Here is a 26,072-nt window from a genome sequence, read left to right on the forward strand (position 1 = left end):
AATTTTTTTAAGAACAGTTTCACCATTTCATTTTTAACAGGGGAATTGATAAAAGAAAATGCATCACCAATATATAAAGTGTCTGATACTGTTACATTGGAATAACCTGAATTGAAAGTCATCTTAAAAAGACATAACCGAGAAAGGAACAGAACAAAACTTATGTAGTTCTCTAAAGATCATCAAAGATAAAATTACCCTGCTTGAATATTGAGTTTTAACAAGAAAATGAAAAACCAAATGATCATTTCAACATCTATTTTCAAAGTTGAAACAACCACTAAGTTTAATATGGCACGAATCTAAGAAAATCTTAAACTAGTTGGTGCACCATCACCAAAACCTCCGTATCCACAACCGAATCCAGGTCTTCCACCAGAACCCCTGAAAGCAAGCTGGTAGTTAGTTGGAGCTCCACCCTTCTCACGTCTAGACTCATCAGGTGGACCTCTAGGTCCAACACAGTAACCATCCATGTCGCCAAACCTTGTCCTATCACCATCAAACCTTAGTGGTCTAAGTGGACAATCGCCTAGAAGGTCACCCATGGAACGACCAAAGGGATAGCAGATTTTTTCAAGAATACAAGGACAATTTCTGAAGAGAGGATTAAGATAAGTCTTGAGGAACTCTGTACTTGGAGATCACTCTATGGTTCTTCTCTGAAATAATCATGGCTACTTGAAGAAGATTACAAAATTGTGAGAGAAATCACATTGTTGCCTCCGACGATTTCAGCAGCAAGGTGTTTCAATGGTGGAAGTAGCATGGTGTTTCAACGGAAGAAGAGATAAAAGAGATTAGAGAGATGGATTTAGGGTTTTAATTTGGTATGAATTTATTTGGTTTAGTGGGTCGGTTTTGGATTAAAAGAGAAATCGGGTCATTTTAATCAAAATTGGATATTTTTAGTTGATTTGGGGCTTTCCATCCAATTAAGGGATACGAGTGATAAGTTTGTAGATGGCGAGGGTAAGAACAACTTCATTTGACGATAAGGGTAAAGAAAACTAATAAATGAAAGTTGAGGGGTATTTTTGACCCTTTTCCTTAGAAGATTTAGAGTTAAAAATTGTTACCAGAAATTTTTCCTCAAAAACCAGGTTCAAATCGCCACCCTAAAGCTCTCAAAACTCAAAAATGGTGAAATGGGGTTGAAACCCCAATTTTGGAAAACATTCTACCCAGGTCTCAAATGCTCATCATAAAGCCACGCGATCATGATGAGTAAAACAGCCAACTCATTTAAGTTGACCGTCGCGATCGCGACAAGACCCACGCAATCGAGATGCACCTCAATTTAAAGCTAAGCGATTGTGATGAGAGAGTCTCATGATCACGATGATCAAAATAGTCATGCACCAGAATCAGTAACCAACAAAACAGACAAGGCATAAAATCTTTCGAAAATACCCTCAAAATTCGTTCGGATCCCCATATACATAAACCACATATGCAAATCAATTATACTCACGGTTGCGGACTCAATGAAACCATCAAAACAAGAATTTGAGGTCTCCTTGACCTGATATCCGTAAAAAAACACAAGAAACTAATCCAATGCCTAAAAGACTAAAACAAGCTCAGGACCTCTCAAAAATCAACCAAGACCTCACTTAGGCTTACAATCATCCCCCCAAATCTGACGGAACTCTCAAAATTTTGATCTGAGCATCTGAACCACGAATGTTGACAAAGTCAACTCAAAGGCTAAATTTCTACCATTTCACAACTTAGAAACTCAAATCCTCAAAAAGACTCTGATCTTATAATCGACAACTCTTACAGGTCAGATTTTACATTTTGGGACTCATAGAATTCTCAGATTCTATTCCAACGCTCGAAACTTCAAAAGAGTCTGAAAACCACTTTCTTAACAATATTGACCTTTCAATTCAAAACTTACAAAATTCTCAACTTTAAACTCAAAGTTCAAACCCAACTTTCAAAACTCAATCATAAAAGACTCGAGGTCAATATCAGGAGGAGAAAATGGCAATTTCATGAAAATATCTAAAAATGACCAATCGAGTCATTATAGCCCGTTATGGATAAAACACATTTTATCGAAAAATTCTTCATTTCAACCATTCAATTTAATTAGCGGTGATCAAGTGATCCTAATCATCCTACCGCACCTTCCCCGTGGTTCTAATACAATGATGCTAAATCAAAAAGACATAACTCATCACTGGTAGTGGCCGACTCAGCATTTTACATAAGTGGGTTCAATTAATAAATAGAGATCGATAGTAATATTCAATAGTGTAGCCAGCGTCGAGCACAACCAATGATTACCCCATTGCCTTTTCATTTGTTTATTTTTACAAATAGTAATGTAACCTCTCTTTTTATACAACTCAAAACTTTTTTTATTTTATAAAGGAGAAAAAAATAAAAATAAAAATTACAAAGAACCTCTTTACATTTATTTTAACTAAATCAAAAGTAAATTAACAAACTATATAAAATTTCAATGAAAATAATTTCATATTTTAGTTAAAAATCTATGAAATAGAGTACCAAAATTCAATTACCAAAATATTTTTTTTTTGTTGAAGTAATAAGATTATAGAAATTTATTGAATATTGAATTTAAATTATTAAAAAACAAAATATACAAGGTGAAATAGAAAAAAGAAAGAAAATATTAATATACTCCTAGTAAATTTATGAGCTAGCATATTAAACATGGTTACATAATTTTTTCGAATTTCTAAAAGCAGCAAATTAATTTATATTGAACCAAAAGTAGCAAAGCCAACTAATTAATAGTTTAATACTGAATCAAAAGTAGCAAAAAAATATGAAATTCTATAGGAGAGATTCAAACCCGCGCATTAGGCGTGAATTTGAACCCCTAGACTGCTGCTCCAAAGCAAAGCTTTATGTTATGTGTGGGTTCAAGTTATTGAATATATAAATATGTCAAAATAATTTTCCGTACATATACAATAAATTTCGGAACGAAGTGAGTTCAACTGAACCCGCTTGCAACCACGTAGGTCCGTTTTTGAATTCACTGGTCATGTAAAGTTGACATCAATTGTCACTTAAACACCTTGCACCTTAATTAGGGTTTAGTCATCCTAAACACTTAGTGTTGGGTTTCGATATATCATTTTGACACTTTTTACCTACATGGTTATAGTAAGTGTATTACATTCGTTGACCGTGTGTGAAAGACTTATTTAGCTAATTTTAAATTTGTTCTTTCTTTTTCTTTCCCCTTTTTCAACTATCATTTTCTCAAACTTATACTTCATCCATGGTGAATGAAAGTAGTTACAACAAAATGATGAAAACGATGGACAATGTTTTAGAAATTTAGGAATAGAACCATTTTAAGATCTAAAAATTGAAATATTAATGAGAATCTTTCATGAAAGAATTTAATATTTACAGGAGAGTTAATTTGTTTTTTGATGGATTCTTGAGCTACTTATTAGGCTAAGAAGAAAGAAGAAAGTGATAGTAAACTTTTTGTAAAGAAAAATATCAATAGGAGTGTTTTTTTATGGTAATCTACAAATATATAGAGGGTTTGGTGAACACAAAGGGGGTGAAGTTGTTCTTACAAAGGGGTATAGGGTATTCTTGAGGAAACATTCAAAAGGGGTAGGGTGCTTCTACAATTTATTTTTTAAAATTAGTTAAATACTATTTTTTTTTATAATTTCTTTGGACAAAAATATTACGTGTCATTGATTCATTGGTCACTTTTTGTTTTTACTCAATTCATTATTGAAATTTTTTTTTAGGAAAAATTGGTAAATATGGTTGTTTAATTTGTCACTTTACACGTTATTCATAAGTGTAACACACACATATTATATATTTTGATTAATTGTAAAAATGTGTCAAAATGACATAGTGAAGCTCGACATGAGGTGTTTAAAGTGAAAACACTCTAATTAAGTTGTCTAAGCAAAAGTTAGTATCAATTTTAAATGGTCACCGCTAGATTCCGCTAATGAAAAATAACAATCTAATGAAGGACATGTCATAAGAAGAAAACTATCTAGGAATACAATTGTCATTTAATTTGTAAAGACACAATAGCTCGTTCTCATATCGATTAATATCATAATTTCAAGTGAAATTAAAATATGCTTGGAGATTTAAAAAAAAAATCAATTGAGATATGTTATTTATAATCTTTTTTTTTTCAACAGTTATTTAGTACTCCCTCCGTCCCATTTTATGTGGCAACATTTGACCGGGCACGGAGTTTAAGAAATAAATGAAGACTTTGAAATGTTTACCAAATTGCCCTTTAAAAAGTAGACTTTTTTTTCTCTCTCCTCATAAATGAATTGGAGTATTATTTTAATATTAAGTGGGACCAACAAGGATAAAAGAGGAATTGTACCTTTATAAACTTTCCATATAAGGAAATGTGACATTCTTTTTGGGACTGACCAAAAAGGAAATGTTGTCACATAAAATGGGACAGAGGGAGTACTTAATAAGAGATAGATAGGTTGATTTGATGTGTAACTTGTTGGTTTGAGCTGATCAACAGTAGTATGTGTATATTCTCAAATATCAATACAAAAAATATATTTATACCAAGATTCCATTAAATGCTGAAATAGATAAGATGGAAACCCAATAAAGAAAAGTTGGTAGTTCCATGGTAAGATCTTAGTATACTTTATTTCGTGGATGCAAGCTCTTTGCTATTCATCTTCTCTTCTTTTTTTAATTAAACGAATACATTATATTATATTAGAATACTAAGACATTACGGGGTCATTTTGTACAAAGATTAATAACGCAGGGATTAGTAATGCACGGATTAGTAGTGCAGGGATTAGCAATGCAGAGTTTATTTTTATCAAGTATTTGGTTCATTGTTTCCCACATCACTTGTGTTTGGATTAAAACTCTATAAAAAAACTTCTTTCCAATTATATCCTTGAATTATTATGTAATTGAGTCAAGGTGGATAATTGTCGGACAATATTATTTTTTTATGGCCTTCGAACTAGCTATGAGAAGAACAATTTTGTTGTCATGTTTGCTATTTTTTCCCTTGAATTATTTGAGGATAAATAATTGTCATCTTAATAAATTTATCACTCACAAAATGTCATTTTTAAATTTAAAAAAGATAAACCATCTACTTTTAAAATCGAAAAGACGGTCAACAATGATAAAATTTAATAAATCCACGTGGTATAGACTTTCTTCAGGATGTTTTGGCCTAAGTTCATGTGATTCAAGATAGGCTACGAGAGGCTCAAAGCAATCAGAAGAGTTATGTTGACCGCATGCATCGTCCTTTAAGCTTTTGGTGTTGGTGTTGGTGATTTGGTTTTCCTCTGAGTGTCGCTCATGAATGGCGTGATGAAAATTTGGGAGGTGGGGCAAGCTTAGCCCCTGATATATTGACCTTTTTGAGATTCTTCGAGCACTAAGAGACGTTGCCTAGGAGTTGGCTTTGTCACCTACCTATTTGGTTGTGCATAGTGTTTTTCATCTGTCGATGGTTCATCGATATGTTTTCTATGAGTCTCATGTGTTGTATGAATCAGTCCAGTTGGATAACTGTTTGACCTTCATAGAGGAGTAGTTGCTATTTTGGTTAGGGATTTAAGACGATTGCACTCGAGAGATATTCATATGGTTAAGGTCTGGTGAAGGCACCGTCCATTCAAGGATTCTACCTAGAATACCGAGCATAACTTTCAAGCGCAATATACCTACTTGTTTGAGGCTTCAGGTACTTCTTGACTCTTTACTTTTAAGGATTAAAGTCATTTTAGTAGTGGATCTTGTAATGACTCTTTAGGTCATTTTCTCCATTTTTTGGTATTTTTGGTGTTTAGAGTATTTCTATTGCGATCTCAATTCATTTATGGGTTGCAGGGACTAATAGTTTGGTCATTGGGTCGTTCGTTTGTTTTTTATGCAAGTTTATATGTTTTGGAGTTTTTGAAGTTTGAATAGGTTACTTCGATCAAAACTTCAGTCAAACGACCTCATAATGCAATTTTGATGGTTCAGCTAGCTCCAGAACGTCGTGTTTGGTCTATATGGACTTTTGGTTAAGGTCCCGAGGCCTTTAGACTTATCTCGAGCAACTTTGTGGCTTATGTTTAAATGAAGCCTTAAGTGTGGGACCCCTTTTTTTTAGACAATCTCTGATGGAAGCTTCGACATCTCCATTGAGTTTGAAATGTAATTTGATGGGGGTACCATAGTTTACTTTTGTGCAAGGGGTTCTAAACAAACCCCTAGCCCCCGTCAAGGCATTTTGCCAACTCCAATTTGAGCTAGTTCAACCTTTGCTAGTGCATCATGGTATGAGCTTCGCATTCATGAGTCCTAATCCATGTTCGCAAAAGTCCATGAAATGAACCACTGCGTTTGTGGGATCAACTCTGCGTTCTCTAAGAGTTGGGACCCCGACCGATGTGATCACAAATAAGGTCCTGCAATCACAGACAAGGTTCCACATTCGTGGATAAGGGTCACCGTTGACCCAATCAAGTTTTACCTTCGCGTTCCGGCTCTGGATCCCACATTCTTGGAGGCCAATTGTCTTGACAATTATATATTGCTCATTTTTGTCTTGTTCTAGATATATTTCCTCCATAGAAACTGATTAAGAGCTCGGTGTTGCAGAGAACCAGTGTATGTTTTTGGATTTTAGTTGTGGATTGTGTTGGAACATTGCTAGGCTGGTTGCTCACACATTTAATCCATAAGTTTCCTTCGAATTTTCCCTTTTGGATCTTTAATTGTGAATTCTCAAACTTTTGGTGCATGAACTGTTTTGGGGCATGTTCGAGCTTGGTTTGTGCTCATTTTTGGGACACAAGTTACTTGAGTGGTTGGGATCCATTGACAGAGTCAATTTTGAGACTCCTTGTGCGGGTTCCACAATGCCTTTTTGGCTCATTTTTTGTAATTTGGGTGTAAAAATGATCGTATTGACACCAAAATCACTAATCATTCAGGGGTGACTTGGAAGGAAAAAGTTCCAACTTAGAGGCGTGGAGCGTGTGTGTTTGACTTTGAGGTAGGCTATTACTTACTATAGTTCTATGAACGTTTGTTGATTGTTCTAGCATGATAATTTGATAAGTGTTGGGTTTGAATTTGTGTCTCCCAAACTTATGAGTGATAGTTTAAGTGTGTTTCTCACACTCTCAATAGTTTAGCTATGAAACTAAAAAATGGATAGTTTAAGTGTGTTTCTCAAACAAATGGGTGATAGTTTAGGTATGTTTCTCACATTTTCAATAATTTAGGTATGAAACTCAAAAGAGAAGAGGGTAGTTTTGGTGTGTTTCCGTTAATTGACTGATTTAAATATCATATAAAAGTAGGAAAATAGAAAGCCAAAAACCAAAAACCAAAACATACTTGGTGAGGTAGTTTTCATTCGATCCAGTCCAATTATAACCTTTTCTATTTCAAAACACTTGTTATAAACGATACAAATTTTGATCAATATTTAAAATGTATTTTGCATCATATTGATATGAAAAAAAATCTAATATTTTTTTGTATAAACTTTGAATATCCATATTTTAAGGGTGAAAATCCTTTTCACCCCCCAACTTTGCTTTTAAAAATGAGAAAAGACATAAAGTGACACTTGAAGTTGTTCCAAATTTTCAAAAAGACACATAAATTTTGTTGGCGTCTTATACCCCACAAAACATTTTTAAATCACAATTAATACACACTCTTTGCACAATATCTATATTCTCAATGCATGCACGTGAGTCTCACCCCAGTTAATAATATAATTACTTTTTTTTTAATCCCATTTAGTAAAGATCGGATTAAATTTTGACCCATTCACATTTTAATCCTGACCCGCTCCATTTAACCCTAAACCCCTTTCAAATCTTCTCTCTCTCTCTCTCTCTCTCTCTCTCATCAAAACCCTAAAGCAATTCAATAGTCAAAAATTTACTTCGCGTTGATGATTTCTTGAATTATGGAGTCAAAACGAAGAAGTGAAGGCTCACAGTTAATGAGTTCTTGATTTGAATGTAAATATTGGCAAAAAAGATGATCTTTTTATATAGTAGTAATTTTTTTAAAAATCATCTTTGTAGTGATTTGTTGTTATTTTCTTCTTGTGCTATCTATTATTCATGTGTATATAGTGTTAGTTTAGGACTGATTTGAGTTTGAATGTTTTTTCACTGATTTCGTGTTGAAATTTGTTTGCAATTGCACTTTCAGAATTTGCAATTAGTTGATTTCATAACTTTTAAATAAAATTTTTTTTAAAAAAGTAATTGAAACTTGTTAAGCTAGATGAAAAATTTGTCGAGGATGGATTTTTTTTTTTTTGGTCGTAGATGGAAAACTCTTCAACATCTATCAATGGAGAATTTGGAGAAGATGGAAAATTGGGTCTTTTAATAAAGAATAAAATTTAAATTGACTGTGCCACATGACATTTTTATACTTGTTTGGGGTGTATTTTTACTCCTCCACGAGCCTATCAAACGTGAGAACACAACTGTTGTGAAGTTGATCAAAAGTGTTTATTTATTGTGATTTGAAATGGTTTCATGGGGTAATAGGACGCCTACAAACTTTAGGTATCTTTTTGAATATTTGGGACAATTTCATTTGTTACTTTATGTCTTTTCTCTTTAAAAAATAAATTCTCCCCTCAATTTTGAACAATAATCAAGCTCCCCCTTAATCCTATGTACTATCCATTTTACCCTTGTTATATCACATATATGTAATACTTCTTTATATTATACATAATTTATTTTTTTAACCAAGATATTTATGATTTTTTTCTTTAAGTTCATTAACATTAATATAAGCAAAATAATATTTTTATGAATTTGTCACAAAATTTAATATGACTGATATGCATTAATTGTGTGTATATGAATTTATGCGTCTATTTTTGTCTTTCTCCACTCTCTTACTCCATCAGTTTCATATTACTTTATCCTTCTTGATATGCCACCTCTTATTTTTTTAAATTTGAGGTGTATTTTACTAAACTAACATTATTAATAATTTTTTGAAACTTTAAATCTGACTACTACTTTATGCAGTTATTTAATACTAAGGGTAGAAATAAAAAATATTAAAAAATTCTTTTGATTTCATAATTGGACAAGTAAATTAAAACAACAATTTTTGGAACGAGAGGGTCAAGTAATATAAAGTCTAGGGGTATTCTCTATTGTCTATATATATAAACAGGTATTGATTAATAATGATGGAGTATTACATAAATTATAGTTTAAAATAATTTTAAATCTAAATAAATATAATCTTTAAAAATCTGATCTTAATTAAATTAATTATTTTATATTGCATTCATTGAAATATTATTGTATAGTTATTATCCTCTGTTGTTTTTACATGTATAAATAAATATTAGAGATTTAATTATTATTAAAAAGTTAATTTTCTCATTATGCTAACTTATTTCATATACCTAATTAATATCTCTCATTTTTCGTCCAAAAAGTAATACTTATGCTTTTATTGAAAAATTGTTACGTGAATTAAAAAAATGAAAATATGATGATTTTTAAAGAAGTAAAAAAATTTGATAATGAAAGAATATAATAGGCATTTTAAAAAAATAATTAGTATAAATGAAAGAGTTTGATTATTGTTCAAAGTTGATGAAAAGGTTGATTTTAAAAACAAAGTTAGGGAATGAAAATAATTTTCACCTAAATCTTAATTTAAAATATTAAATTAATTTAACTTTAAAAATTAATTAAATCATTAGAACAATTTTGGAAGAGAGGGAGTAGCACAAGTACAACTCTTTCATATGGACACCGAGGGCCACCGCACTGCGGCGGCATGCCGTCATAGACTTTTCGAATCCTAACAAAGCCTTAACGAATACTCGTTTCTCCGACCTCGAACCACCACTCTCTGCGCCAGTTTTGGAAGCCTTAACCAATTCCGGCTTCGAGTTCTGTACACCTGTTCAGGCCGTTACTATACCCTTACTCTGGAGTCTGCAGCTACAAGGATGTTACTGTCGATGCCGCTACTGGCTCTGGTAAAACCCTAGCCTTCGTCTTACCTCTGGTTGAGATACTCCGTCGCTACTCCTCTAATCCCAAACCTCACAAGGTAAGCTTCCTTCTTCTTTTCATCCATGTTAATATACTGTGTTTAGTCTCGTTATGATTGAATTGATACGTGCAACCATTTAGAGCAATTTTAGGTGAACTTTGTTGGCTTCTATTGGAAATTAGATTGGGCTGTTTAGAGAGTTTAGATTTGTTAGATAGGCAGATTTTGGGTTCAGAAACAAGGCTTTGCTGTAACATATTTATTACATACAGAGAACAGGAAATAAGACTGATTTAGTTCATAAAGAGCAGTGGATTTAGTATTCCCAATAAGAGGCCTGTCATCTGAATATAATCAAAACGCTGGAGAACTATAATGTTAAATATTTAGTGTCCTGTTATGAAGGATTTGTTGTGCTGACTGATATAAGGTGGAAGCAGATGCCATTGTGCTCATTTGTATCAAGTTTCTTATTAGTTCAATAGGACATTCAAATTTGACTACAGAATGAGTTACTTATACAAATACATATTGTTGTGGGAATGAAAAGCCGCATGACAATGGCACTGCTATCCACTTCACATGTTTAGAGAAGTGGACAATATGCTGATTGACTATGTGAAAAATGAGTCACTTACTCATTGCTGTTTTAATAGACATCCATCTTTCCTGGTTAACCCGCAAGGATGTCAATGCCATGCCCCACCAACCCCACCCCTACTTTTTTTCCCGATTAAATAAAACGATGTAACATGATGAGGAATGGTATAGTAGGAAGGAAAATTTGCATTCAACTCTCAACATAGTTACAACAGATAAATAATGTCCTCCAATCTTGTTGAAGATCGAATAAATTTGTAGACAGTGAAATTTTATTGATAAATCCATATTAAATTTTGGATTAATCCTTAAATTCATGATATGTTGACCAAGTCAAATTGGTTAATAAAGTTTGGATTAATATTTAAGTTAAAATTATATAACTTATATAAAGTCCAAATTACATTTTGGTCGGTCTCTTAAGTTGACAAGACGAGCCGAACTCATGTTCTTCGAGCCCAAGGTCCTCTAAAATTACTTGAGGACAAAAATACCCCAAAACCCTAGCTCACAACTATATAAAGGGGTCTTCATAAGACCAAAAGACAAGAAGAAGATAAATACATAGAAAAGTTGTGCTCTTCAGTAGTGATCCGCAAGTCTTTCCGCATACAAATGATTCTTCGTCTTCAAGTTGTGAGCCGGAAGTTTCCATATCTCTGCGATTGTGACCAAAGCTTGGCTCCACATTCATCGTGAAGTTTCAACAAGTATTTCATTGATTCATGAACAAAGTAAAACTCTTCAGTTGATGATTGTGAGGAGAAGAATCAGAGGATTACATATTTTTTCTTAGATTTCATAAAGATTGTAACATTCACACAAATCATTCGAATATAAATATTATTGTTTGCTTGCTATTTTCCTTTCTTGATTATTATATTTCAGGAACGAATCTTAGTCGCTTACAAATTGACACGCCTAGTGGGACAATCTTACCTCTCATCTCATCTCTTAAAAAATATCAAAGTTCAAGAACACTGAAATGACTTCCAAAAAGGTCAACTCGAAATCCGCATATGCATCTGCATCCGCTTTCGCAAAAACTGTTGGATCCAAATTCTCTCTTCAAAGTTTAATAAATATCAATATGTCCACAATGAATATCAACTCTGAATCCAATGCTTTAGAGGATGTTGACTCCACAAATGGTTTGAAAATTGCCATGGAAATTGTTGGCAAAATTAGGAGTAAAGTCGTAATGCTGGGACAACAAGTGCATCAAGCATCCAAGTCATCTCATGTTCTCGGTTTATCTTCTCCAATAAAAAAAATATCCTCTTCATATGTTCTAGAACGAGGATGCAACATCTTTGAGGTGGTAGAAAGAACTTTGGAGTTGATCATGTTCCAAATAGTTGCTCTCCAAAACTAGGACAGACCACCAAAATCTCTTTCTCGCCAAAGTCAAAACTACAGAGGAAGGTTCACAATGTGATTCATCGCAAGCCACAATTTAGAGGAAAAATACAGTAAGTGTGATTTTCACCATGACCATGATTATAGAAGAAGATGCACTAAGTGGGGTTACTCACTGAAGCCACAACTTCAAAATAAGATGCACCAAGTGTCGTTTGTTGTCAAAGTCGCAACTGCAAAAGAAGATGCATCATGTGTGGTTCGTCATCAAAGTTGCATTTGCAAAAGAAAATGCACCAAATATGGTTCGTCGCCACCCAATTCACAATTGCTAAAAAAAACACTAAGGGCCTGTTTGGAAGGACATCCTGGTAACTGGATTTTGTGTAATTGGTGTAATTACACTGTCTTGTCCTGTTTGGAAGGACTAGTAATTACTTGGTCAGCAGGTAATTGGTGTAATTGGCAGGGGGTAATTACACTCTACAATTCACCGGCAGAGATTGTGAATTGCTGGTAATTACATGGTGTAATTACCACTTGATTACTTTTTAATTTCTTTATTTTATTTTTTTGTTTTAATTTTTTTAACTTCTATTATTTTAAGTTCTTTTTTTATTTTTATTATTCTAAAAATTTGTAAAAGTTTATTTTTTATTTTATATTATTATATTTCATTTTCTTCTTATTCTCAACCTTACTTTACATGATTCTATATAATTTTCTCGTATTATCTATTTCTTTATGCCATGCTTATTTTCTCATTAGCATAATTTTATTAGTATTCTAATTTTTAAATTAAAATAGAATTTATTGTTAAGTAAGGTTATAGACTTACGTTTTCTTTATTAAGAAAAAATAAAAATAAATCATATTTATTGCTATGTTGAAATTTGTTATAAGAGTATTATGTTAAATTTTTTGTTTTGAATTTATAACATATTTTATATTTTCAGTTTCATTTGTTTTAGTAATATTGAATTTACATTGCACGTCATTTTTTTATTAGACTTGATAGATTATATTTTTGTCAAACATTTAATAATTTATGACATTTTATTTATATATTATTCTTTTTATCAAACATGCATTTCACGATGTTCGTAGAAACTTCATACTTTTAGTTGTTTCGATCAATTCAATTGAAATATATTAATTTGAAAAAATATAAATCAATTATTTTTTCATAATATTAGTTACAGAAAATATGTTTATTAATTAATATATTTTCAAAAAAGAATATATATCTTAAATATTTAATTTAATGTCATTTATAAAGTTTTTTATTTGTCTAGTATAAATTTTAAATAATTAATTTTTATTTTTAAAATTTATTATAATTTTATGATTGCAATTGTGCATCCAAACAGAACATGTGTAATTACACTGTGGCATCCAAACAGGACATGTGTAATTACACTGTGGCAACCAAACAGGTCAGTGTAATTACTAGACAATGTAATTACTACCCTAGTAATTACACCAATTCCAATTATCAAGTGGCTTTCCAAACAGACCCTAAGTGTGGATCGTCGTCAAAGTCGCAACTACAAACGAAGATGCACCAAGTGGTTTCTTGCCAATTATGAATTACCCCTTACATTTTTTTTTGTCTGATATTGAGACCGTTTGCGGTCCATCGTAAACCTGCAAAAAAAGAAAGAGGTGATGTGTCTCATGGTGCCAATAACACGAATCTTCCAATTGGCATGATAAAAATTGTGACATATGTTCTGGCGCTCATCATGATGAATATGGTCCTAGTAACTAAATTTTTTTGTGTAATCTGTCCGTATAGATGATGACAAAAGTCTCAATTGCTACAGGCTTCAATATACAGCTCTTTGGCGAAGATGTCACTAATTTTAAAAAAGTTAATTTTGGCCAATCCATAAAGACTTAGGCTTTGATTTTTGGATATGTTGTAGACTTAAAAGTCTATTTTATATACCAACATGGGTTGTGGTGCACTGGTGGAGTGTTTCACCCTTAACCAGAGGTCTCGGGTTCGAACCCTGGATATGGAGAAAATCCTATTGGGAGCGCCACCCCGAATGGGCCCTGCAGAGCGCGATCCGAATTTAGTCGGAGCTCTAATGTGGGCTTCGGACACCGGGTGGGAAACAAAAAAAAAGTTGCTCTCCATTTAGACTCTCCTACGCCAAGATACGGAAGTTTTGGTGAGACTCCACAAATCTGTAAAAAAATAATGGCAAACCTGAAGACCAACTTCAAAAATCAGTTCTCGTCAATCTATGAGGGTTTTCACCTTGATTTTTGTATATGTTGTAGATTTTGAAGTCTAGTTACTATAAAATCAGGTCGCTCATCGTTCAGATGTTCCTACACCAATATACAGACGCTTTGGTGAGACTGCATAGAGTTGTGAAAAAAAAGAGACAGATGTGATAGCAAACTTCAAAAATTAATTTCCATCAATTGAGAAGGAATATGACTTTGATTTTTGTATATGTTGTAGATCTGTGAGTTTAGTTTTTGAAAAATCAAACGGAGTCATGATTTCAATGTTACTACAACAAGATATGAATTTTCTACCGTAGGTGTGCTGAGCTTAAAAAAAGTAACGAAAGTTATATATATATAAAACATTACCTATGTATTCGATAAGCTTGATATTGACAATCAACCACCATGAAAATATGGATATTTATTGATGTCAAAAGTACATAAATTTTGTTCCTACAAATTATGGAAAACTATGATTGGAACCAAGTTATGGTAAGTTTCCATAGAAATTAAGTTATGAAAAATTCCATTAAAATCAAGTTATTAAAATTTCCATTGGAATAAAATTATGGAAAATTCCATTGGATTCAAATATAAAAAGTTCTGAAACAAACGCGTTCCTACAAATTATGGGAAAACTATAGTTGAAATCAAATTATGGTAAGTTTCCATTGGAACCAAATTATGGAAAATTTCCATTGGAATCAAATATGGAAAATTTTGAAAAACTTCATACGAAAAAATATATACTTGATGAATACTTCAAGCCTCGTCTTTTAAAGGATCGACATGTCGAGCACCGCAACAAGCCTCGAAGAAGGGGACATTTGTAGACAGTGAAATTTTATTGAAATTCATATTAAATTTTGGATCAATCCTTAAATTCATGATATGTTGACCAAGTCAAATTGGTTAATAAAGTTGGATTAATATTTAAGTAATTTTATGACTTAAATAAAGTCCAAATTACATTTGGGCCAGACTATAAAGTTGACAAGACGAGCTCAACTCATGCTCTTCAAGCCCAAGGTCCTCTAAAATTACTTGAGGACTAAAACACCCCAAAACTCTAGCTCACAACTATATAAAGAGATCTTGATGAGACCAAAAAAGAAGAAGAAGATAAATACATAGAAAAGCTTTGTTCTTTAGTAGTGATCTACAAGTCTTCCTCATATAAAGAATTCTTCATCTTCAAGTTGTGAGCCGCAAGTTCCCATATCTCCGGGATTGTGATCAAAGCTTGGCTTCACATTTATCGTGAAGTTTCAACGAGTATTTTATCGATTTAAGAACAAAGTAAAACTCTTGAGTTGATGATCATGAGGAGAAGAATCCGAGGATTACTTCTTTTTTTCTTAGATTTCATAAAGATTGTAATTTTTGCAATAGTCATTCGTATATAAATATTATTGCTTGCTTGCTATATTTCAGGAACGAAATAAGCGACTAAGTTTCGATCCTAAAATATAGCAAGCAAACAATAATATTTATATTTGAAATCTAAGAAAAAAATATGTAATCCTCTAATTCTTCTCCTCACGATCATCAACTCAAAAGCTTTAGTTTATTCTTGAATAGGTGAAGTACTTGTTGAAACTTAATGATGAATGTGGAGCCAAGCTTTGATCACAATCGTGGAGATATGGAAACTTGAGGCTCACAACTTGAAGACGAAGAATCCTTTGTATGTGAATCACTACCAAAGAGCAGAACTTTTTTATGTATTTCTCTTCTTCTTCCTCTATTTGGTCTTATGAAGACCCATTTATATAGTTGTGAGTTAAGGTTTTAGGGGTATTTTGGTCTTCAAATTTTTTTAGAAGACCTGGGTTTGAAGAGCATGAGTTGGGCTCGTATTGTTAAGATTGGCCCAAATGTAATTTGGACTTAATTTAAGTCCTATAATTTTAACATAAATATTAATCTAACTTTATTAACCAATAATTTAACTTGTCAACATATCATGAATTTCAAGATTAATCCAAAATTTAATATGGATCTATCAATAAAATTTAACTGTCTACAAATGCTCCTTGCTTTGAGGGTTGTTCGGGTGCTTGACTTATCAAACCTTTAAAGACAAGGTCTGAAGTATTCGTGAATCAAATATTTTTTTCGTAGGAAGTTTTTCCATAATTTGGTTCCAATGAAAATTTACCATAATTTGTAGGAACAAAACTTGCTATATTTGTCCATAATTTGATTCCAATGAAATTTTTCATAACTTGATTCCTATGGAAACTTACCATAATCTGGTTCTTATGAAAACATACAATGATTCACTTTCAACAATGGTTTTTCCATAATGTGTAGAAACATAGTTTATGTATTTTTATATTTATAAATACCCATGTTCTTATGGTGGTTGATCGTCAATTTGCGACATCGTCAAGCTCATCAAATCCATCTCTATTAGGTACCTATTTTAAAAAAAAATTCGTCACTTTTTTTCTACACACCTGTGGCAGAAAATTCATATCTTGTTGTCAAAATCATGATTCGTTTGATTTTCCAGAAACTAGACTCACAGAGCTACAACATATCTGAAATTCAAAATCCTTTTTGATTGATTGGGGTTAATTTTTGAAAATTGTTATTGTCTTTTTTTCCTCACAACTCTATGCAGTCTTACCAAAATATATGTATCTTGGTGTAGGAGCTTTTGAGTGACGAGCGACTTGATTTTATAGGAACTAGATTTCAAAGTCTTCAATATATCCAAAAATCAAGGTAAAAACCTTCATGGACTGACGGGAATTGATTTTTGAAGTTGATCTTCAGGTCTACCATTGTTGTTTTACAGTGCTGTGGAGTCTGCTCAAAACGTATGTATCTTCGTTTAGGAGCATCCGAATAGAGAGCGACTTAATTCTATAGAAAATAAACTTTTAAGTCTACAATATATCCAAAAGTCAAAGTCCTTATGGATTGACCAAAATTATTTTTTTAAAGTTAGCGATCCAATTGACTTTGGACAACATTCATGAGTTCACTTCTTCGCCGAAGAGCCGCATATTGATTGAGAATTCTATCATCATCTACATGGAGACAAAACACAACTTTTAAGTCAATAAGACCTTATTCATTATGACGAGAGAAAATGCCACAATTTTCATTATGCCAATTTGAAGCTTCGTGCTATTGCCACTATGAGACACATCACCTCTATTTTTTTTGCAGGTTTACGATGGACCGCAAACAGTCTCAATATCAGATAAAAAAAAGTGAGGGTTAATCCATAATTGGTGAGGAACCACTTGATGCATCTTCGTTTGTAGTTGCGACTTTGACGACGAATCATACTTGGTGCATTTATTTTTATCAATTGTGGCTTTAGTGGTGACAAACCACACTTGGTGCATCTTCTTTTGCAAATGCGGCTTTGACAACGAACTATACATAATGCATCTTCTTTTGCAGTTGCGGCCTTGACGACGAACCACACTGTGTATCTTCTTTTGCAGTTGCAGCTTTAGCGACGAACCACACTTAGTGCATTTTTTTTTATGATTGCGGTTTTGGCGAGAACCACACTCAGTGTATCTTCCTCTTAGTTGCGACTTAGTGACAAATCACACTTTGTGATTCTTCCTCTGTAGTTTCGGCTTTGGCGAGAAAGAAAATTTGGTGTAGTCTGTCCTAGTTTCTAAGAGTAACTACTTGGCACATGATCAACTCCACAAATCAGACTTCAAAATATGCATCCATGTCAAAGATAGAGGGTCACTAATGACTTCATCGATCCATAAAAATATTTGAAGTAATGATGTTTGATGAAGAGATGAACTTGATAAAAACATCCAAGACATGTTGACGAGCCACTTCTTGGCGTGTGATTTTTTTCTACTTGAGCTTTTTGTATAGGATGATATGTCAATTTTTTTTTCATCCCTTCCTTATGATTGTTAATGTATAAAAACTCTTGCAATTTTAAAGCAATAAAATATATTTACTTTACACTTCAATGCAAAATATGTAAGTTTTTTTTTTTTCTAATTTGCCTAGGCCACCTATTTCAAGGTTTTCAACCTAGTGAATTTTCTTTTGGGGCCATATGGATTTAAACTCATGAGGGCCAAGAGTAACAACTTGAAGATTAACTCATTTTCATGGAGCTTTTGTGACTTGAAGACTTGACTGGAATTTGAGGAGCATCACGACTTGAAGACTTAGCTCAAATTTGAGGTGCTTCAGGACTTGAGACTTAGCTGGAATTGTAAGAGACTAAGTTTTGTTCCTGAAATATAGGAATCAAGGAAAAAAAATAGCAAACAAACAATAATATTATATTAGAATGATTTGTGCGAAAGGTTACAATCTATATGAAATCTAAGAAAACAAATTTAATCCTTTGATTCTTCTCCTCATGGTCATAACTCAAGAGCTTTACTTTGTTCTTGAATCGATGAAATACTCGTTGATACTTCTCGACGAATGTGGAGCATATGGGAACTTGTGGCTCACAACTTGAAGACGAAGAATCTTTTATATGCGGAAAACTTGCGGATCTCTATGGAAGAGTAGAGCTTTTCTATTATTTCTCTTCTTCTTCTTCCTCCATTTGGTCTTATGAAGACCTCTTTATATAGTTGTGAGCTAGGATTTTGGGGGTATTTTTGGTCTTCAAGTAATTTTAGAGGATTTGGGCTTGAAGAGCATGAGTTGAGCTAGTATTGTCAAGTGTCAACTTAAATTGACCCAAATGTAATTTGGATTTAATTTAAGTCATATAATTTTAACTTAAATATTAATCCTTTATTAACCAATAATTTGACTTAGTCAACACATCATGAATTTAAAGATTAATCCAAAATTTAATACGGATTTATCAATAAAATTTCACCCGGTTATAGTGAGATCACGATAGGCCTTACATCACAATGAAAAGACAGAAAATCGTTGAACACTTGATAAACAAACAACTAATCGCCGGACATGTTTTACTTTATTGAAACAAATGATGTTCTATTCAAATTCACCCATTTGACAGCCAATAAAGATCCTTGTGATATGTTTCTGTTTTTCCTTCAATTCTATTTTGTCCTCTTCTTGTGTTTAGCTGTCTCTTTGGTGTCCTTGCAGGTAATGGGAATTATATCACCCACCAGGGAGTTGTCGTCACATATATTTCACGTTGCTCAACCGTTCATTTCCACATTAGCAAATGTTAGGCCTATGCTTCTTGTTGGGGGACTAGAAGTAAAGAAAGATAGAGGAGGAAGGAGCGAATTTGTTGATCGATCGAGACACCTGGGAGGCTATATGACATAATGGAGCGCATGGATATACTGGACATTCGGGATCTTGAGGTTTTTACTTTCATGCCTCATTCAGTGGAAAGCAAAGAGCTTTGTGCTCAAGTGCTACAGTGGTTTTTAAGCTGTTAACTATTTTTCTACTTTTAAGCATAAGCTTTGCATGGGAATTTAGTAGTATCAAATTCTTTTGCTCGAGTGCGGCAGTATCTTTTTAGCTGCTATTAGTTATGATACTTCAAAACAGAAAAGGAAGTGTCATATGCCCTGTGTTAAAACAATTTAGCTGCACAGTTTTGTGCTACATTTATGTAAAGCTTTCCACTTGTGCACTGGAGTAATGCTAAGTTCAGCCTTACCAAAAGAAGTTAAGTTTTATTTCCACTGTAGATCATAAGTTTGTACTTAAGGCTGACCTTCATGATTGCCTATTATCACATTCTGACCTAAGTGGTCACTGATTTCCTACATGTAGCGTGATCTATTGGCCGTCAATAAATGGAACACTGGGTTTTGATTGTTGAGTCCTCCCCCTTTCCCCAACCTTTCTTTTGTCCAAAGTGTTCGGGATTTGGTAGTGCTATATGAATACTACATCTTAATTCGCCACTCAGCAACAACCATATCATTTGTACAGATCCTGATATTAGATGAGGCTGATCGGCTATTAGGCATGGGATTCGAGAAGCAGATAAATTCAATCATTTCTCATTTACCTAAGCTTCGTAGAACAGGTCTCTTCTCTGCTACTCAAACTGAGGCAGTTGAAGAACTATCAAAGGTATGATTGAGAAATCCTGTCAGGTTGAAGTTTGGGCAGAAATAAAACAGTTAAGCGGTTTTGCGCCTGGGAATTCAACCTCATCAAAAACTTCTTCTGGCCTTCATATTGAGGTATGTTTCGAATGTTCAGAGTGTTCGTTTAGTCCAAATGAATTATTAATGTCAAGATGCATATTACCATATTCTAGCTTCTCTTCAATTTTGCAGTATATTGAATGCGAAGCGGACAAGAAATCATCACAGCTTGTACATCTCCTACGAAGAACAAGTAAAAAAAAATTATAATGTGAACTAACTTCCCCAGATTCCTGATTTGTATATGTAGATACTCTTTATTTTGTGTACCGGCATATAGCTGGTAGGAGATTACTTTGGTGTCCGGTATCTGATATTTCTTTACTTTTGCAGCTACGTCATGACTTGTGCTTGTGTTGATTGTTGGGGAACTGTTCTTCCATGTCTCTCTTGTCTGAAAAGTTTTTCGTTAATCTCTCTTCACAGAAAGATAAAGCAGGTACATTTTTTTGACATTTTAATAAGGAATGCCTCTTATTTTATGAAATCTTTTAAGTAATCCTATTATCTTAGGTTTGTAGAGTGCAAGGGAGAAAACACTAGCATAATTTACATCTCTTTCCAGTGGTATTCTTTAATGCACAGATGTAGCAGCACATGTTGATTTTATAATACAGGCACTTTTTTTTTTTTGGAGGGTGGGGGGGGAGGGAGGGGTTATTGCTATGTTACTGTAGCATTGCTTTATATCACTCCTTTACCACCTGAACTTAAATAACAGAGACTGTATGCAGCAGAATTAACAACTCCTGTAGCAGTCCAGTTAGTATTACACATTGTTGACTGTTGCCTCCCACTATTCAATAACATGATATCGTTATACGAAAACGTTAACTGGTTTATATATGAGTCAACTACAGTATTAAAATGCTATGTTCATACAGAGGCACTATGTATAGGAACGATCTAGTTGATATTTGTTTTCAGCAAGTGTGGAAAAATCAAACTTCAATTTTTCTGAAAATTTGATTTGGTCAAACACCAGAGAAAAGTTGTTCAGTTTTTGGAAAATCTCAAAATAAGAAATAACTTTCACCTGAATTTGAAACAAATGTCACCTGTAAATGCTTAGGGCTTTTGTGCTATGTTGCTCGGACTCCTAAAAAATGTCGACGGTTGCGTGTCGGATCCTCCAAAAGTAGTGCATTTTTGGAGGATCCGACTCTGGTGCAGCAACGATTTTGGAGAGTCCGAGCAACTTAGCTTTTGTGCACTCCCAGCCTGCCATACCAAAGTCACTAATTTTCATGAATAGGTATACAGATGGATATTTGTGGTAGAAATATGGACCACCACTCTCCTAATTAACTTCTATAGTCAATCGTGCATGTAATTATGAGCATGATAATAAGCAGCTGGAACTTACACGGATGCATTATTCTCTTATTTTGTTTGTTGTGCAGTGTACTGCCCTCCTCAGGATGATAAAATGTTTATACATAGAGTAGGCCAAACAGCTATGCTGGGCCGACAAGGACGTGCTGTTGTTTTTCTGTTGCCAAAGGTCAAGTCTTGCACCTCTATAGTGTATCAAACTTTTTGGAGGCTGATTGGACCCCACCCTACTTATTAACTATGATCTATCTTGGTTTTTTTAGGAGGAAGCATAAGTGGAGTTCTTGCGTATTAAAAACGTTTTCGTAGAAGAGGGTAATGTGCCTCTGAGGCTCCCGATAGTATTGATGAAGTAAGAATTAAACTATGCCATCGTGCCATATTTCTCTTTACCTTTGCTTCGTAGTGGAAATGCTTTCATTCCTCTAGTTTGTTTAGTTGCCTTTTATTCTATTGAGAAAAGTGTGTATAAGTATTATAAATGCAACACGAATTGTGCTTGAATATTTTCAAAAGACAGCTTCACATCAAATCAGCATGGATTTTCAAGTGTGTTTAACAGAGATTCTGCATCATTAATCAAACCCTCTTTACACCAAAAAGAAAACAAAACAAAACAGTTCTTTGTTTTTATCTTCTGTATAGAGCTAGCTATATCTTCAAATCATCTTGCATCTATCTCTTTCCAAACCGTCCAACACATAGCAGCTGGGATAGTTCTCCACAATTTGTATTGTTCTTTTGACAAGTCCCTTCTATACCAGCTTCTCATCAATTCAATTGTATCTTCAGGCATTCTCCATCGTAATCCCAGCATATTCAGAAATAAGTCTAAAGTTTGTGAAACAATTGGGCTGTACAAAACAAAATGGTTGATGGTTTCTGAATTTGTTCCACAAAGCTGGAAACTTCTTTTCTGAAGGCTGTCTTGTCTCAAGCATTTTGTTCTTGTAACTAGCAGACAAAACAAGCCACTCTCAGTGTTGACTTTGATCTTCATATGTTTCTCCAAGGCCATGAGTTAGTTCTAAGATTTATCATCAGATCCAGAATTGTGTAGTTTCCAAAAAAAAATTGTCCTCATTATTCATTAAGGCTGAAGAGGCTGCATTTGACTAATGAATTCTGTTTGTTACTGATGTTTCTTTTTCTTGATACAGACAGTATCAAAGAAAGATCGTGATGTAATGGAGAAAGGACTCGGAGCCTTTGTGTCATACATCTGTGCATATAAAGAACATCAATGCTCTTACATTTTGAGGTAAGTTAAGGACCTGATGTAATATGAAGTTATAGTTATATTTCCATGTCTTCTGCTTGGTTCTCTATTTCTAGGTGGAAGGAGCTTCAGATTGGGAAGTTGGGCATGGGATATGGTCTTTTGCAGCTTCCTTCTGTGCCTGATGTGAAGCATCATTCTCTTTTTACAAAAGTATTTACTGCAGTTGAAGATATCAACCTGGAGGAGATCAAGTATACGTTAAGTTTGTTAATTATTCAGCCTGCAGATAATCATGTTGAAGTCATACAGATGGGCAGTTTCAATGCGTCTTGTGACTTCAAAGACTGATCACTAATTGTTAGATCTGGTTTGGTGTCTTGGCCTTTGATATTTAGCCGTTACTTTTTCCACTCAGGAACAAGTTCAGGGAGAAGCAAAGAAAGAAGAATTTGCAAATGAAGAAGGCTGCAATAGCACAACAAGAAGAACAGAAGACACTGAGACTTAAAAAAGAAGCAAATTCTACAGCAACTGACATGAGAAAGAAAACTGCCAAACAGAGACGTGCTACAAAGTTAGTTGAAGATGAAGATGAAGATGAAGATGAGATTACAAGGGAGTACCCCCTATTGAAAAAGCTAAAAAGGGAAGTTATCGGTGAGAATGAGTTTGCAAAATTGACTGGGATTGAAGACTTGCTTTCTGACACATGATTACATGCGAGCACAAATTCTGTTGGTCAAATACATTTGTATGTGGTGGTTGCAGATGTTATACCATTTACCTATCAAAGAAAGATAAGTATGCCTGGATCACTCCAAAGCTGAAGTCGATCTACCAATAGTTTTGGATAACAAGCAGATTCATGGATGAGCAACCAAGTTTTCTGCTATCTGACCTTTTCTTTTGATTTTATTCAATTCTTTTTACCACCTCTTTTTGTGATATTAACCATTAGTAGCGTGACATCTTGTCCTTATGTGTAATATTCGTATCAAGATACACTTTTATCAATGATTTAGCCAGTTAGCTGGATAGATGGTTTTCTTTGTCGTTGTGATATAATTTTGTGCTAATGTTGCTTTTTGGAAAAGACTGATAAGGTGTGTATCTCCTTGTCTTGATGAAAACGTATGAGTAGTGTAAAATAAATTAATTACATGTACTTTCAGCTATTCTAATAAAGTATTTTTCACATTTGATTGGAAGTGCTTAAAATGTAGTAACTCCATAAATACAGAACCATCTAAGTTGCAATGCAGTCCAAATCCCAATTTATGTGTTCTGAGAAAGGGATCTCTTGCATAACGCTTCTTGTTCATGAACTAGTGTAAGTCGTAGTAAGAGGTCACTAGGAGATGAGTTTTCAAATTCAAATCACTCCAATGAGCAAACTAACAATCCTCAAGGTTGTTTTATGATTCTTTTCTTTCTCTCTCTTTATATCTTTGGACTTTGGTTGGCTGTTTATGACTTGCAAAGATAGGTGACACACGACGTTCAGGGCGTTTGTATGTGTTTAGGAAGTTTGGAACTTAAGAGTGTTGACTAAAGTCGAACATTTTGGATTTTCCAGACTTTGAGTTTTGAAGATTCCAGTCCAGAGGGTTTGTCACTTATTAGTTGGATGGATTGCAATAGTCTCCAAGCATTATGGAGTTCCTTAAGTTTGGAGTTGACATTGGTCAACATTCATTCAAGACTATTCCAAAACAATAATTCGATGATTTAAATAGGTCTTAAATGTATTTTATAATTGATTTGCACTATTGATTTGTGTGCAGACTTTAGGATATTAAAACCAAGTTATTGAACTAGGGCGAATTTCTGGTATCTAGTGTGAGACACAAGGTGCGCAATCGCACTAGATGGCAGGTTTTGGTCAGTGTTATCGGTGATGTTGGCGTGTGATTGCGCAGTAGAAAAATCACTTTTAGGATTTGTTTAATTCAATAAATATAAATCTATTAGGAGTAATAAATAATATATTTGTTCTAAATAATATAAAATTAAAAAAATTATTTATTTATTTTTCCCTTTAACTTAAGATGAAGGGTCCACAAGCTTGGCCCCTAAGCAAGGAAGATAATGAATTCCGTATTTTGCTCGACAAAATAAACAAAAGAAAGATGGGAGGAATGATTTCACCAATTTCTTCCTCTTTCCTGTGTCCTTTTTTGCCTTCACGTCGGACAGTTGCCGCGTAAAGCATAGCAACTGAGCAATCACCAACAAGAATCAGAGATATCGATTCGAGCCCTTGGATATGGAGTCACATTAGTTAGAGAGCATTTTATCGTTATTATAAAAAAATTTGCACAAATTTAAATTTAATCAAATTTTAATATGAATACAAAATATAGGTGAAAAAAATAAATAAAAAAAGCTGCGCAGTCCTATGTGTGAATGATACATTTCCTAAGAAAAGTGTACATTAATGAACTTTGCCATATACGGCTTTCTGTTGGAAACACAATCACCCCACTACTTTTTAGACTCAAACCACATGCTATGTAATGTCCATAAATGACAAATCATTATTTTTTATTTTTAAATTTCCACTTGATATTCTATTCTTGGTTTGGTGTTCAAACTAATTTACTCTTTCCGTTTCATTTTAATATGAGTTAATTTGATTTGACATAAAAAAAATTTAAAAAGATTTTTTAAAAATTTATCGTCTAAAATAAATGATAGATATTTATGTGACTATAAGTCATTTAATTAAGAACAACCAATAAGTATTATAGGTGGTAAAAATCGAACCATGTCAATAGTATGGACCTAAACTATTTCCTACTCCATTTTAAAATAAATAAAAAAAATTTGTGTGACACAGTTAGTTAAAGACATTCGTTAAAACATAATTTAGCAATATTAAAATGTTTTCTTATAGTTAATGTAGTTTATGTCTCGAAAATACTCTCTTTAATACTATAATTCTAGAAAATGTAAAAAATAATTGAATCTTAAAAAATGTAAAATGATTGAAAAATTCATCAAAGAGAAAGTTACTCCCTCCATTACATATTAGTTGATCATTTTTCTTTTTACACTCATTTTAAGAAATCATAAATAAAAAATAATAATTATTAATTAGTTCTTAAAAAACTTCTTGAAAATTTTACAAACAAATATGAATACTTTCA

At 33.3% G+C, this 26,072-nt stretch overlaps 1 pseudogene; it reads left to right on the top strand.

Annotated features, from left to right (window-relative positions):
* The first annotated feature begins 9,605 nt into the window (after positions 1 to 9,605).
* On the top strand, positions 9,606 to 23,636 carry LOC125819360 (DEAD-box ATP-dependent RNA helicase 18-like; annotated as a pseudogene).
* The last annotated feature ends 2,436 nt before the right edge of the window (positions 23,637 to 26,072 follow it).

Source organism: Solanum verrucosum, unplaced genomic scaffold, assembly GCF_900185275.1.
Source record: "Solanum verrucosum unplaced genomic scaffold, falcon-dt-bn FXZP01000207.1, whole genome shotgun sequence".
Classification (NCBI taxonomy): Eukaryota; Viridiplantae; Streptophyta; class Magnoliopsida; order Solanales; family Solanaceae; genus Solanum; species Solanum verrucosum.